General features: G+C 49.5%; 1 long non-coding RNA gene across 6 annotated transcripts in view; it reads right to left on the reverse strand.

The window, feature by feature from the left end:
* LOC140647366 (uncharacterized) overlaps nucleotides 1-8529 on the reverse strand; it is an 80235-nt gene extending 71706 nt beyond the window's left edge. The window contains exons 1-2 of one of the 6 annotated variants that reach the window (XR_012040742.1): nucleotides 8275-8529; nucleotides 755-1527 (exon numbers count right to left, since the gene is read on the reverse strand). This is a non-coding gene — a long non-coding RNA (uncharacterized lncRNA). The remainder of the gene's footprint in view (nucleotides 1-754; nucleotides 1528-8274) is intronic. The other 5 variants (XR_012040745.1, XR_012040744.1, XR_012040741.1 and 2 more) reach the window with 5 other exon arrangements.
* Between the last annotated feature and the right edge of the window lie 1006 nt (nucleotides 8530-9535).

The following is a 9535-nucleotide window of genomic DNA, read 5'->3' on the forward strand; positions in this document are numbered from 1 at the left end:
GCTCCCAGGATCCCACACACCAGCCCCATCCCTGATGGTATCTCGTACCTTCATGAGCTTTAGCTGTCCTTCTACCACCACAGTGGAGACAACAGCATTTTTACCTGCTCAGCATCCAGATTTTCAAGATACAGGTGTTTGTCACTATGAATATTAGCACTCCTAATATTATTAGAAAGAGGTGAAATGCATTAGCAAGACCAACTGTAAGCTCTCCCAGTCACGGTGGATCAGCACAAGTGACTGCAGATTGTTTAATTCCTCCCATACATTCCCCTCCCATACTGCCTTGCTCCATGAGGCAGTGTTAGCAGTTAATTAACAGAGGGATGTACAGAATTTAAATCCTATTTATTGTAATTTGTCTCACAAAAGTACCAAAGAAAAATACTCACTAAAAGTTACTAAAAACATCCTGCAAAACAAGGTCTTTGCTAAAAGTCTCTTAGGTCATCAAGACTTATAAGGAAGACAGGGACACTGGGTACCAACAGTGGTGTAGGCCTATACCACCAGGCAATATAATGTTATGCCTTATGCTAATGGACAATGTCTTGAGCTCTGGACAGGCTAAAACCTGTCTCAAAGATAGTTATACCCAAGTTACCACCTAGTAACCTGTAAATTGTACTCGATACACTTATCTTTAAAATTAAAATCATAAAATTACTGCAAACTTCCCTTCCCCTTTTCCTCCTCCGTATGAAGAACGGTCATCGATGGTGCAATGGAAGATGGAAAAGCCAGTACTCACCTTTACTTGTCACATTAAGCTAGGAGCTAAGGAAGGTCTTATTTCCAGACGTTCAACACTTGCACTTGCAACATATAGCTACCTGATGAGAAGTATTCAGCAGCGTTTTTCTTGTCTAGTTGTGTTGGTTGCAGCCACCAGACCCCCTCAAAGACAGCAGCCTATGGAAGTCACCATTGCCATTTCTGACCATGTCAAGCAGAAGTACAAAACCTCAACCATTTCTGTGAAGCTCTGAGGGTCCACCTGATATCAGGGCTCTACTGTCCTACGCTGTGAACAACCGTACGAAAGGCAGCGTCTGCCCCGATGTGTTCACAGATGAAACAGGCAAGCAGAAAAGTGGAAGGGGAGGGAGAAGAAATGGCTTGCGGAGGGCAGAGCCCCCAAATCCTACCCGTGGCTGAGCGCTGGGAACCCCATCATCTCTCCAAGCCACCTGTTACAAGCAGGACTGGTGAGTCTTAATACTAACTACCCAAGATAAGGAAAAGATTTCAAGACGAACATCTCACTGCTTCAGCATCTTGGACTGCAAAGAGCAGCATGTTCCTTCTCCTCTGAACCTGCTCATCTTAATTGCATTTATTTACTCATCTTGTGCGTTCATGAAAGCTGGGCCTCCTTCCATCTTGTTCCACAAACAGAGACTTGAAGCTCAGCTTCTCAATTTTTCCTCAGTTACCACAGAAACAGAGAAGTGCTGGTGGGAAGAACTCTCTGGGGTCTCCAGTCCAACCTCCCAGCTCGTAAACAAGGCTGATTATTTTCCTCTGTAACATCAAACACGTGTACTTTTTTGTTAGTATTTTTATATAATCTAATAGCAGCCTCTTTAACATTTAAGAAAAATGTAAAGCTTTGCCGCCCCCCCCAAAAAAGCAAACTGAGAAGAACCAGAGCCAGATGTGAGATACCTGTAAATCAAATGATCCAGCAATTCACATAGCAAACATGATCGTCTAAAACCCCTGAGCAGCATCTCAATTGCCTGTGCCGCAGCATGAAGCTCTTGGCCTTTGCTCCCCCCATGATCATTTCTGGGAAAGCGTATTTCAGACTTTCCTACTCTTATGAAGGAGGAAAAAAATTAAACAACCCATTATTATTTAAATAGGGGTGGAAACATTACTAAATATTTCCAAAAGGATGTATGGTAGCTTTTTGCTCTTCATGCTAAATTACAGGTCACTGCACTGATAGGTGTGACTACCTATATACGACATCAGCTGAAGCATAAAGGGGTTTTGGTACATCACATCTAGAGACTGCTATAGCATGACTACATTAATGTATAATAAACTTTATGTCTGCAACACAGCTAATATAATAATAACGATAACGATAATTATGATGAGAATCATAATAATAATGTTGCCAAACTTCAATATTAGCAAAGAGAAACCCATGCTAGACCTTTTTCCATGCAGAGGAGATGCAACATAAATGGCTCGAGCACAGCCTGGGCTTTGGCCATCGCTCCGCGTCCCACACGTTCAGGCACGAGCCCACGGCTGCTGTTTCCACCACGTAAACCAGCACACACAACATCACATGTACACCAGCAACGCACCACTGCCGGGAACAGCAACACCCGGTCTGGCACCAAGCTGCAAGGACACGGCACCTGGCTGAAAGCTGGCCAGGAAAAGCCACCTTTCCTATACCTACACAGCCAGTAACGCTCCAGCCTCTTGCACCACTCGTTCCTTGCACAGCCTGCAAGCCCCTTCCACTTGTGTGTTCAGGGCTCACTCCCTACCTGGGCACGGAACTGCACAAGGCAATGCAATGCATTTTACTTCGGCTGGGATTTTGCTCAGCTGACGTTTTCAAGAAGAGATGGTTGCAATATGATTAAATTTAGGCCTCAAAATACAAAGTGTTAATCAAGAGTCGCAGGGTTTTGCTTTTTTTAAAAAAAAAATACTCTTAAATTGGATTTTTCTTCTCCTTTCTAAGTTACTGGCAATAGCTCCTCAACCCCAGCTGAGATTTATACAGGACCTCACAGGATGCTGCCCCTGCAGCACCGGTGAAAAGATCAGAAGTTTTAGTTCTCCTGACTGGGAGGACAAAAATAAGGCAAGCAATCTCTTAAATCCAACTGTTGGGACTTCAGGAAAGGCACAAAATGTCCCGAGACCAAAGGCAACCACGTAAGCAGGCAGCAGAGGGTCTGACCCATGCCTGCGTCTGCATGACTTTGAACCTGTAGGGTTTGCTACCTTGCAAAAATCCCCTGATGCAGAAGAGCCTACAGCAGTACTAACATGATAGCTTCTGCCAGTGCAAGGAATCGGGATGCTGCATCCACACCACAGGCGTTCCCGGCGTGACGTACGCCTTAACCAGCTCAGCTCCACCGGTAGAGCTAAAGTGCAGACCAGGCACCCAACCAGCAGTTATCCAGGGAAGCCGGGCAGCACAGAGAGGGCATTCAGAGAAAGCCAGGGAGAAGTGGACTGAACCGTACCGGCTGGGTGGAGGGAAGATGATGGTGGGTAGTCAGGAGGACTGGACCAGAGTTTTCCACCTTAAAATCCCTGCACTGACCTGCTTCAGAGCCTGGGGGTTCCCAGCACAACCTGCATTGTGCTGAGGGCCTCCACAAGCTGCTTAATAAACTATCTGATGGGATGTGGTCTTGCCTCTCCCACCCACCTCTGCTTTCCGCCTGCCCCTAAGGAAGCAGCCTACAGCTGCAGGCACTGCTCTTGCAGCAGGGACCTCCTCTCCCCAAAATAGGGAGAGCCTTTTGGGGCTCCCTTTAGGCTTCTCTGCCATTCATTCCTACCTCCAGGAGAGGAGCTGGGTCCCATGCCTGGACAAGCCCCCAGCTTGTAGGTGGGAACCCCGGAGATGTCATCCTCGCCCCTCGGGAAGCTCTCAAAGTCCTGCAGCTCTTGGCCACGCACCCGTTTTGGCACTGGGTATTCCTGACCACGGCATGCAGAAGAGGTGACAAAACGCCATCTTCCAAAACATCTCACGGCAGTGACACTCTCCCGCGCAAACAGACAGTCCTTCCAGGGCTTTGGGCTGCTATTTCTCCCCAGGGTGCTCGGCACACCCCACCTCAGCTCAGCCCACTCCCCAGCAGCGCAGGTCAGCTCCCAACAGCCGCACAACCCAACCTCATATGCGGGGGCATGGTCAAACCTCCCCTCTCCCATCACGGGACTTTCTAATGAGCTGATTTGCAGGAACTTACCCAACAATTTTTATACAAAACTTCTGCTGCTTTTTCCGACTCAGGTTTTAAGGCAGAAATGACTGAGAGAGAGAATCTGCCCCTTCTCTTGGCAATTTGTTCCAGTAGCTAATCACTCTTGCCATTAAAGACCTGTGCCATAATTTCTAATTTGAATTATCTACCAGGCACTGGTTATAGCTCTGCCTGCCACTGCTGCATTCGAGAGCCCTTTGCTGCCTGATGTACTATACCAGCAGCAATTCACAGATCATTTTTCCTACGAGATGACGGGGGACAGAACTGTAGTATCTGCTGACAAATATATCAATAGCAGTGAAGATGTGGCAGCACAGGCATAAGAGTGGGTGGGACAAACCTGCCTGGAAACCCGAGGTGATACTCAACCAGACCATGATTTGCAGCTCCACATTGATATTCACATCCATACCTTGAATTCAAATAAAGAACGATACCACCCAGGAATGCATTAAAAGGCATTTAGATCATACAGATCGGGATGCAGGCAAACCATCCAGACCACTCCGTATGCCCCGCTGGTCCCCGTGTTTGCATCACGTTGCAGACTGATGTCTTCAGCGAAGCGGAGCTGATGCCCCAGGTGACCATCTCACTGCTTCTCATCTGCCACCCTCGGAGAGACGGGGGAAAAGGCACCACCAGCAAGCCCCGTCCTAAACGGCCTCTGGCACTTGCCAGAGAGAGAACTGAGGAAAGACTCAAGAACACTGCTTTATCGCAACGCTGATAAGTCAAAAAAGTGCTGTCCTCCACTGAACTGCACCAACAAGGCAAGCAACTGGCAGGCACTGCATCTCCAGGTATAAATAAACCATGTGCAGATGTACAGCGGTATTGCTTGCCAGGGCACTAAGCACTTTGCTACGTAAGAAGGCGGACCAGCTCAGGAACAGATGCAGCTGTGACAAGGGAAAACATGCCCCATACGCAACACTAATGGGTCCAAGAGATGGATTATGTCTTTATTCCCTCCTCACTCTTCATAAATCCCGCCAGCAACTATTCAGGTGTTCAGTACTAAAGCTACCAGCCAGCGAGGAGGCAGAAAATAACACACCGTGCTTCAAAATAAGATCTGTATCACCTTGCTGCAAACAGGCAAAAGCTTCCTGACCAGGTATGCATTTTCCTCTCTGCTAGTTCAGTTTGCAGCCCTGCACCCCACCTGGCTCACAAAGCAGGGCCTCAGACCACACCACAGTCCCCCTGGCCAGCAGCGAGGCGTTGCGGCAACATGCCCACCGCCTCGGCCTCTCCAGCAGTAACGCACCGAGAAGACCAGCACAGAGGCTCCACTCTCTGACGGACCCGCTCGCGTCGCTTAACTGATGGATATACAGCTGCAGTGCACTGCTCCAAGCTGCGGTGCGCTGCACCACGGGTACCTGACACCAGCCTTTGCTAAATTCACGTACTGGGAGCAAGAGACAAACCTCCTGTATTCCTGCAAGCAGGAGAAACACCTCCCAGGTCACAAAAAACAGCATTTCCCCTTCCCATGGCCTGCCGGTGCTGTTGTCTGCATAGAGCAATGGGGAAAAAAAAAATATTTTTCTTTTTTTTATTAAGATGTCATACTTGTAAGCCCTACCTTGCAATTCCTAGTAGAGCTGCACCAGCATAATTACAGAAAAAGCCTGAAGAACGAGGCCTGTAGAAAAGTAGTGATACTGTAATAACCCACTGAACATCTTCAGCTGAAAGGTGAAAAACAAACACGAGATGCACAGATATCTTAAAAGCATATAGATACACAGGGTTTTTTCCTAGCCTCGCTCCACAACATCGACACGATGGCTCGCTTCCCCTGCTAGTAATTCCTCGTATAAAAGCTAGTGAAATATACAGAGCCAGGAAGCATCAGCTGTCTTTGTAAAGCATTCTGATTAAAAACAGGAAGATATGGTTTGAATCTTGCAAAGAATTAAGCATAAGCTCCAATTTTAGCAGATAAAGTCCTTAATTAAACCAAAATCTACGCTTTGGTTCGGCAGGGGCAGAGAAAGAGAACACCATGACTGCAGAGCCGCACAAACGCGCTGTGCCGTCAGGAGACACAACTCACCATCGTCTCTGAAAGCTGTTAACTCCCAGCAAAGTTATATTCCAAGCATGCACGTTCACCCAGGGAGCCAATATTCCGTTTTAGAAACTAATTCAAACGCACAATTTGTTTCTGCAACAGATGGGCCTTTCAGCAGCAGCAGGCCTAAGCCCTTCCTTATTTTCGGTATTGCAGAATTGCTCTGACGTTGCGTGGACATCAGCGTGCAGACGCGAAGGATGCAAAAACCCTCAGGCCTTGCCGAGGCAGAGAGCTGGCACTGCTCTTGCTGTCCCCATGCAGTCAGACCAGCACAGGTCCTCTCCCAGGGATGCTAGACATACAGATGTACAGTATATTTTACTCCTAACAGGTATACAGACATTCTCATTGGCTGACAAACTGCACCTGTACAACTAATTACCTTCATGTAGCTTCAAATACACAAAGGCACGGTCAGATCGATCAGAATTATAACAATGCTAAGCTAGCTGTAAGCCAGACTCGTGACTTAATGCTATGAGAGACAGAAGGGGGAGGGGAGCAAAGTTAGAGGTGCATTTCTAAAATGATGCAAAGTATGTATAAGATCACTTGAAACTCCTTGGGGTGTGCATCAGAGATATGCAGCACCTAGCACAAAAGAGCATCTGACTGGTCCACGTGCTTGGAAAATACACATATTTATTAAATAATTTTTAAAATCACGACAGAAAGGAAACTGGATGTTTATGAGACACGACTAAATATCAGACTGTACCCTTATTTCTTACAGTGATGTCAACCCTTCAGAGCTAGATTTTTTTTTTATATTTTACAACATATAAAAGTGCTCTTACGATAATCCAGACCAGCTGGCACAAACTGACATTAGTGAGATTTTATTTCTGCTCGATGAAGAAATAAATACCCCCATTTCATACAGCCGTAACACGTACATAATATATTGTGCTCTTTGTATTTAGCAACGGCTACTATATTCTAATATACCCCCAGAAAAGCTCTTTTGTTCCAAATCAATGACTTAAATAATGTCTATTTTTTAACATACTAGTAAAAAGGAACTAGCGTAGTGTTCACGACTCACTGTGTCTGACCAGATACGTGGACGGGCAAACAAGTCTGAACTTGTCAACATGAATGGGATTAAAAAGATCTCACTGAAGGCCTCCAGCATCCTTCAGATACAATTATGGGTTCTGCTGGCGTTTCTCCGCATGGCATTTTAAGATGCAGCAACCAACAGTTTAATACTTCAAGACCGAAGTCTTAAAGCACCCTGTCAATGAAAACATTTTTATATTATTTATATACAGAAATAAAACGCGGCCTATTGAAGTTGTACTTAAAAAATCCACAGTTTTTTCAAGGAAAAGACGGCCTAAAAAAACCCTTTTGTAAAAACGGTCTTTGGAGCCTCTAAAGAATCTTCCCTTTTTATGCCTCGGGCCCTCGTGCTACCCAGCTTAAAATTAGATTGCCCATATTAACGACGGCCCGAGCAGAACAGTTCAGCCCTGCAGATTAAAAGCTTAATCCACCCCGCAAACACACGCGGGCAGCCGCAGGCCGGCCCCGCACGCACCTCCGCGCCCCGGCCAGCGCACAGCGCGCATCTTCCGCGCAGCTGCAGAGGGCGCAAACAAACACCACCCCCTCCCGAGCCGCGGGGACCCCACCATCACCTCCCGGCCCCCAGCTTCTCCCCAGGCCAAGGGAGCAGGGGGTGAGCATCCATTTCCTCCTCTCCCCCCGCCTCCGGCCGGCCCGGGTCCGGAGGAGCCGCCGAGGGAGGCGGGGGGGGGGGAGGGCTGCGAGGGGGATGGGCGCATCAATCCGTGTCAATTCGGAGCAAAGCGAGACCCCAAACATCCCCGGCGCTTATCGCGGCGATTTATTTCCGTTGGAAGGCATCCCGAGCCCTTCGCCTCCCCATCCGCACAGGATTTTGGCTTGCGATTGCTATTTTTAGCCCACCGTCGACCCAGCGCTTTACCAAAAAAATAAATAAATAAAATGCAATGCAATTCCCCCCCCCCCCATCTGCACGAGCCCCCGCGCCTGAGCTGCAAACTCCGCCGCGACCTGCAAGCCCCACCGCGGAGACACAAATAATACAGCAAGGGGAGGAGGGGAAAAAAAATAAAAGAAAAAAAAAAGAATAAATAAATGCAAAAACCCATAAACACGCAAACAGCCTCCCCTCACCCCACCGCCGTTAACTGCAGCCCTGGTACTCACCGCGCCCCCCTCCCCCGGAAGGGGTCCGGCGGGCCGGCCGCGGGGCAGAGGCCGAGGCAGGGCAGGGCCGGGCAGGGCCGGGCAGCGCGGAGGAGCGCGGAGCGGCGCGGGCCGCGCTGCCCATGTGCTCGCCGGAGCACGCGCTCGCCTCAATGGAACGTTGTGCTGGCGAGCGGCTCTGTGACGTCACCGCCCCCCGCCGCCGCCGCCGGCGGCCGCAGCCCGGGGCAGCGCAGCGCCCGCCCCCGCCCCCGCGCCTCTGCCCCGCGGAGCCGCCCGGCCCCGGCCCCGGCCCCGGCCCCGCAGCGCGACAGCCGCCCGCACCGCGCCGTGCCGCGCCCCCAAATTAAAGAAAAAAAGAGGAAAATAAAATAAAGGAAACCGCGCGTGCGGCGGCGGCGCTCCGCAGGTGCGGGGGCAGGCGGCGCTGAGGGGCGGAGCGTGCGCGGGGAGGCTGCGGGGCCCCGTCCGGTGCGGGATGGCTCGCTCGGGCCGGCACCCGCCGCGGAGGAACGGGGTCGGCTCCAACGCAAGCGAACGGGAAGCACGGGAGCCGTTCCTGCTTGTCTTTGCTGCTTTTAGCCGTCAGAGATGCCGTCGGTCCCATTTCTCCCCAACTCCGCGAGGGTGCTTGCTAATGGAAACCGCAGACTGTACAAAAATAGCCCGTTCTCCCGGAGCCCAAGTGCTGAGAAAGCGTGGACGTCTCCAAATAATCGCATGAGAGACGGAGACAAGCGTCCCACGTACAAGTAGAGAAAGTAGCTTCGCAGTCCTCTGAGTGCTGGCAGAAACGACATCAAAAATACAGAACGGCTGCAGACTGGTGAAACAGTAAAACAAAAGCAAACCTCCAGTATATGGACGAAACAAGCTTTATTCTCCTCTTTTATTTCTTATTTTCAAGCAAACTAAGAAAAAATGAAATGTATCCTCCTCGATTCCAGGCTGGAACCGAAACCAAGCTGAAGTTTCCATGCCACATGATTTTTCCCCCCACACACTATTTTTGCTCTGTCCAGGAGGGAACCTAAAATCCTGCTGTGCCGGCACCTTTGCGACGACACGGGAGCTGCAGCGTGTCTTTCCTGCCATGTGCACCACCTGTTAGCACCCACATGGGTTGTGTGCCCAGTCCGGGAGCTGCCTTGGCCACGTAAGGCTAATCAGCCTTGGGATAGAGTAAGTCTGTATCCGGCGTAGTGAGATTTTCAAAGCAGTATTGAAAATGTGGATAGCAAATGCTGTTTCATTTAATTCG

Source organism: Ciconia boyciana, chromosome 2 (assembly GCF_034638445.1).
Source record: "Ciconia boyciana chromosome 2, ASM3463844v1, whole genome shotgun sequence".
NCBI lineage: Eukaryota > Metazoa > Chordata > Aves > Ciconiiformes > Ciconiidae > Ciconia > Ciconia boyciana.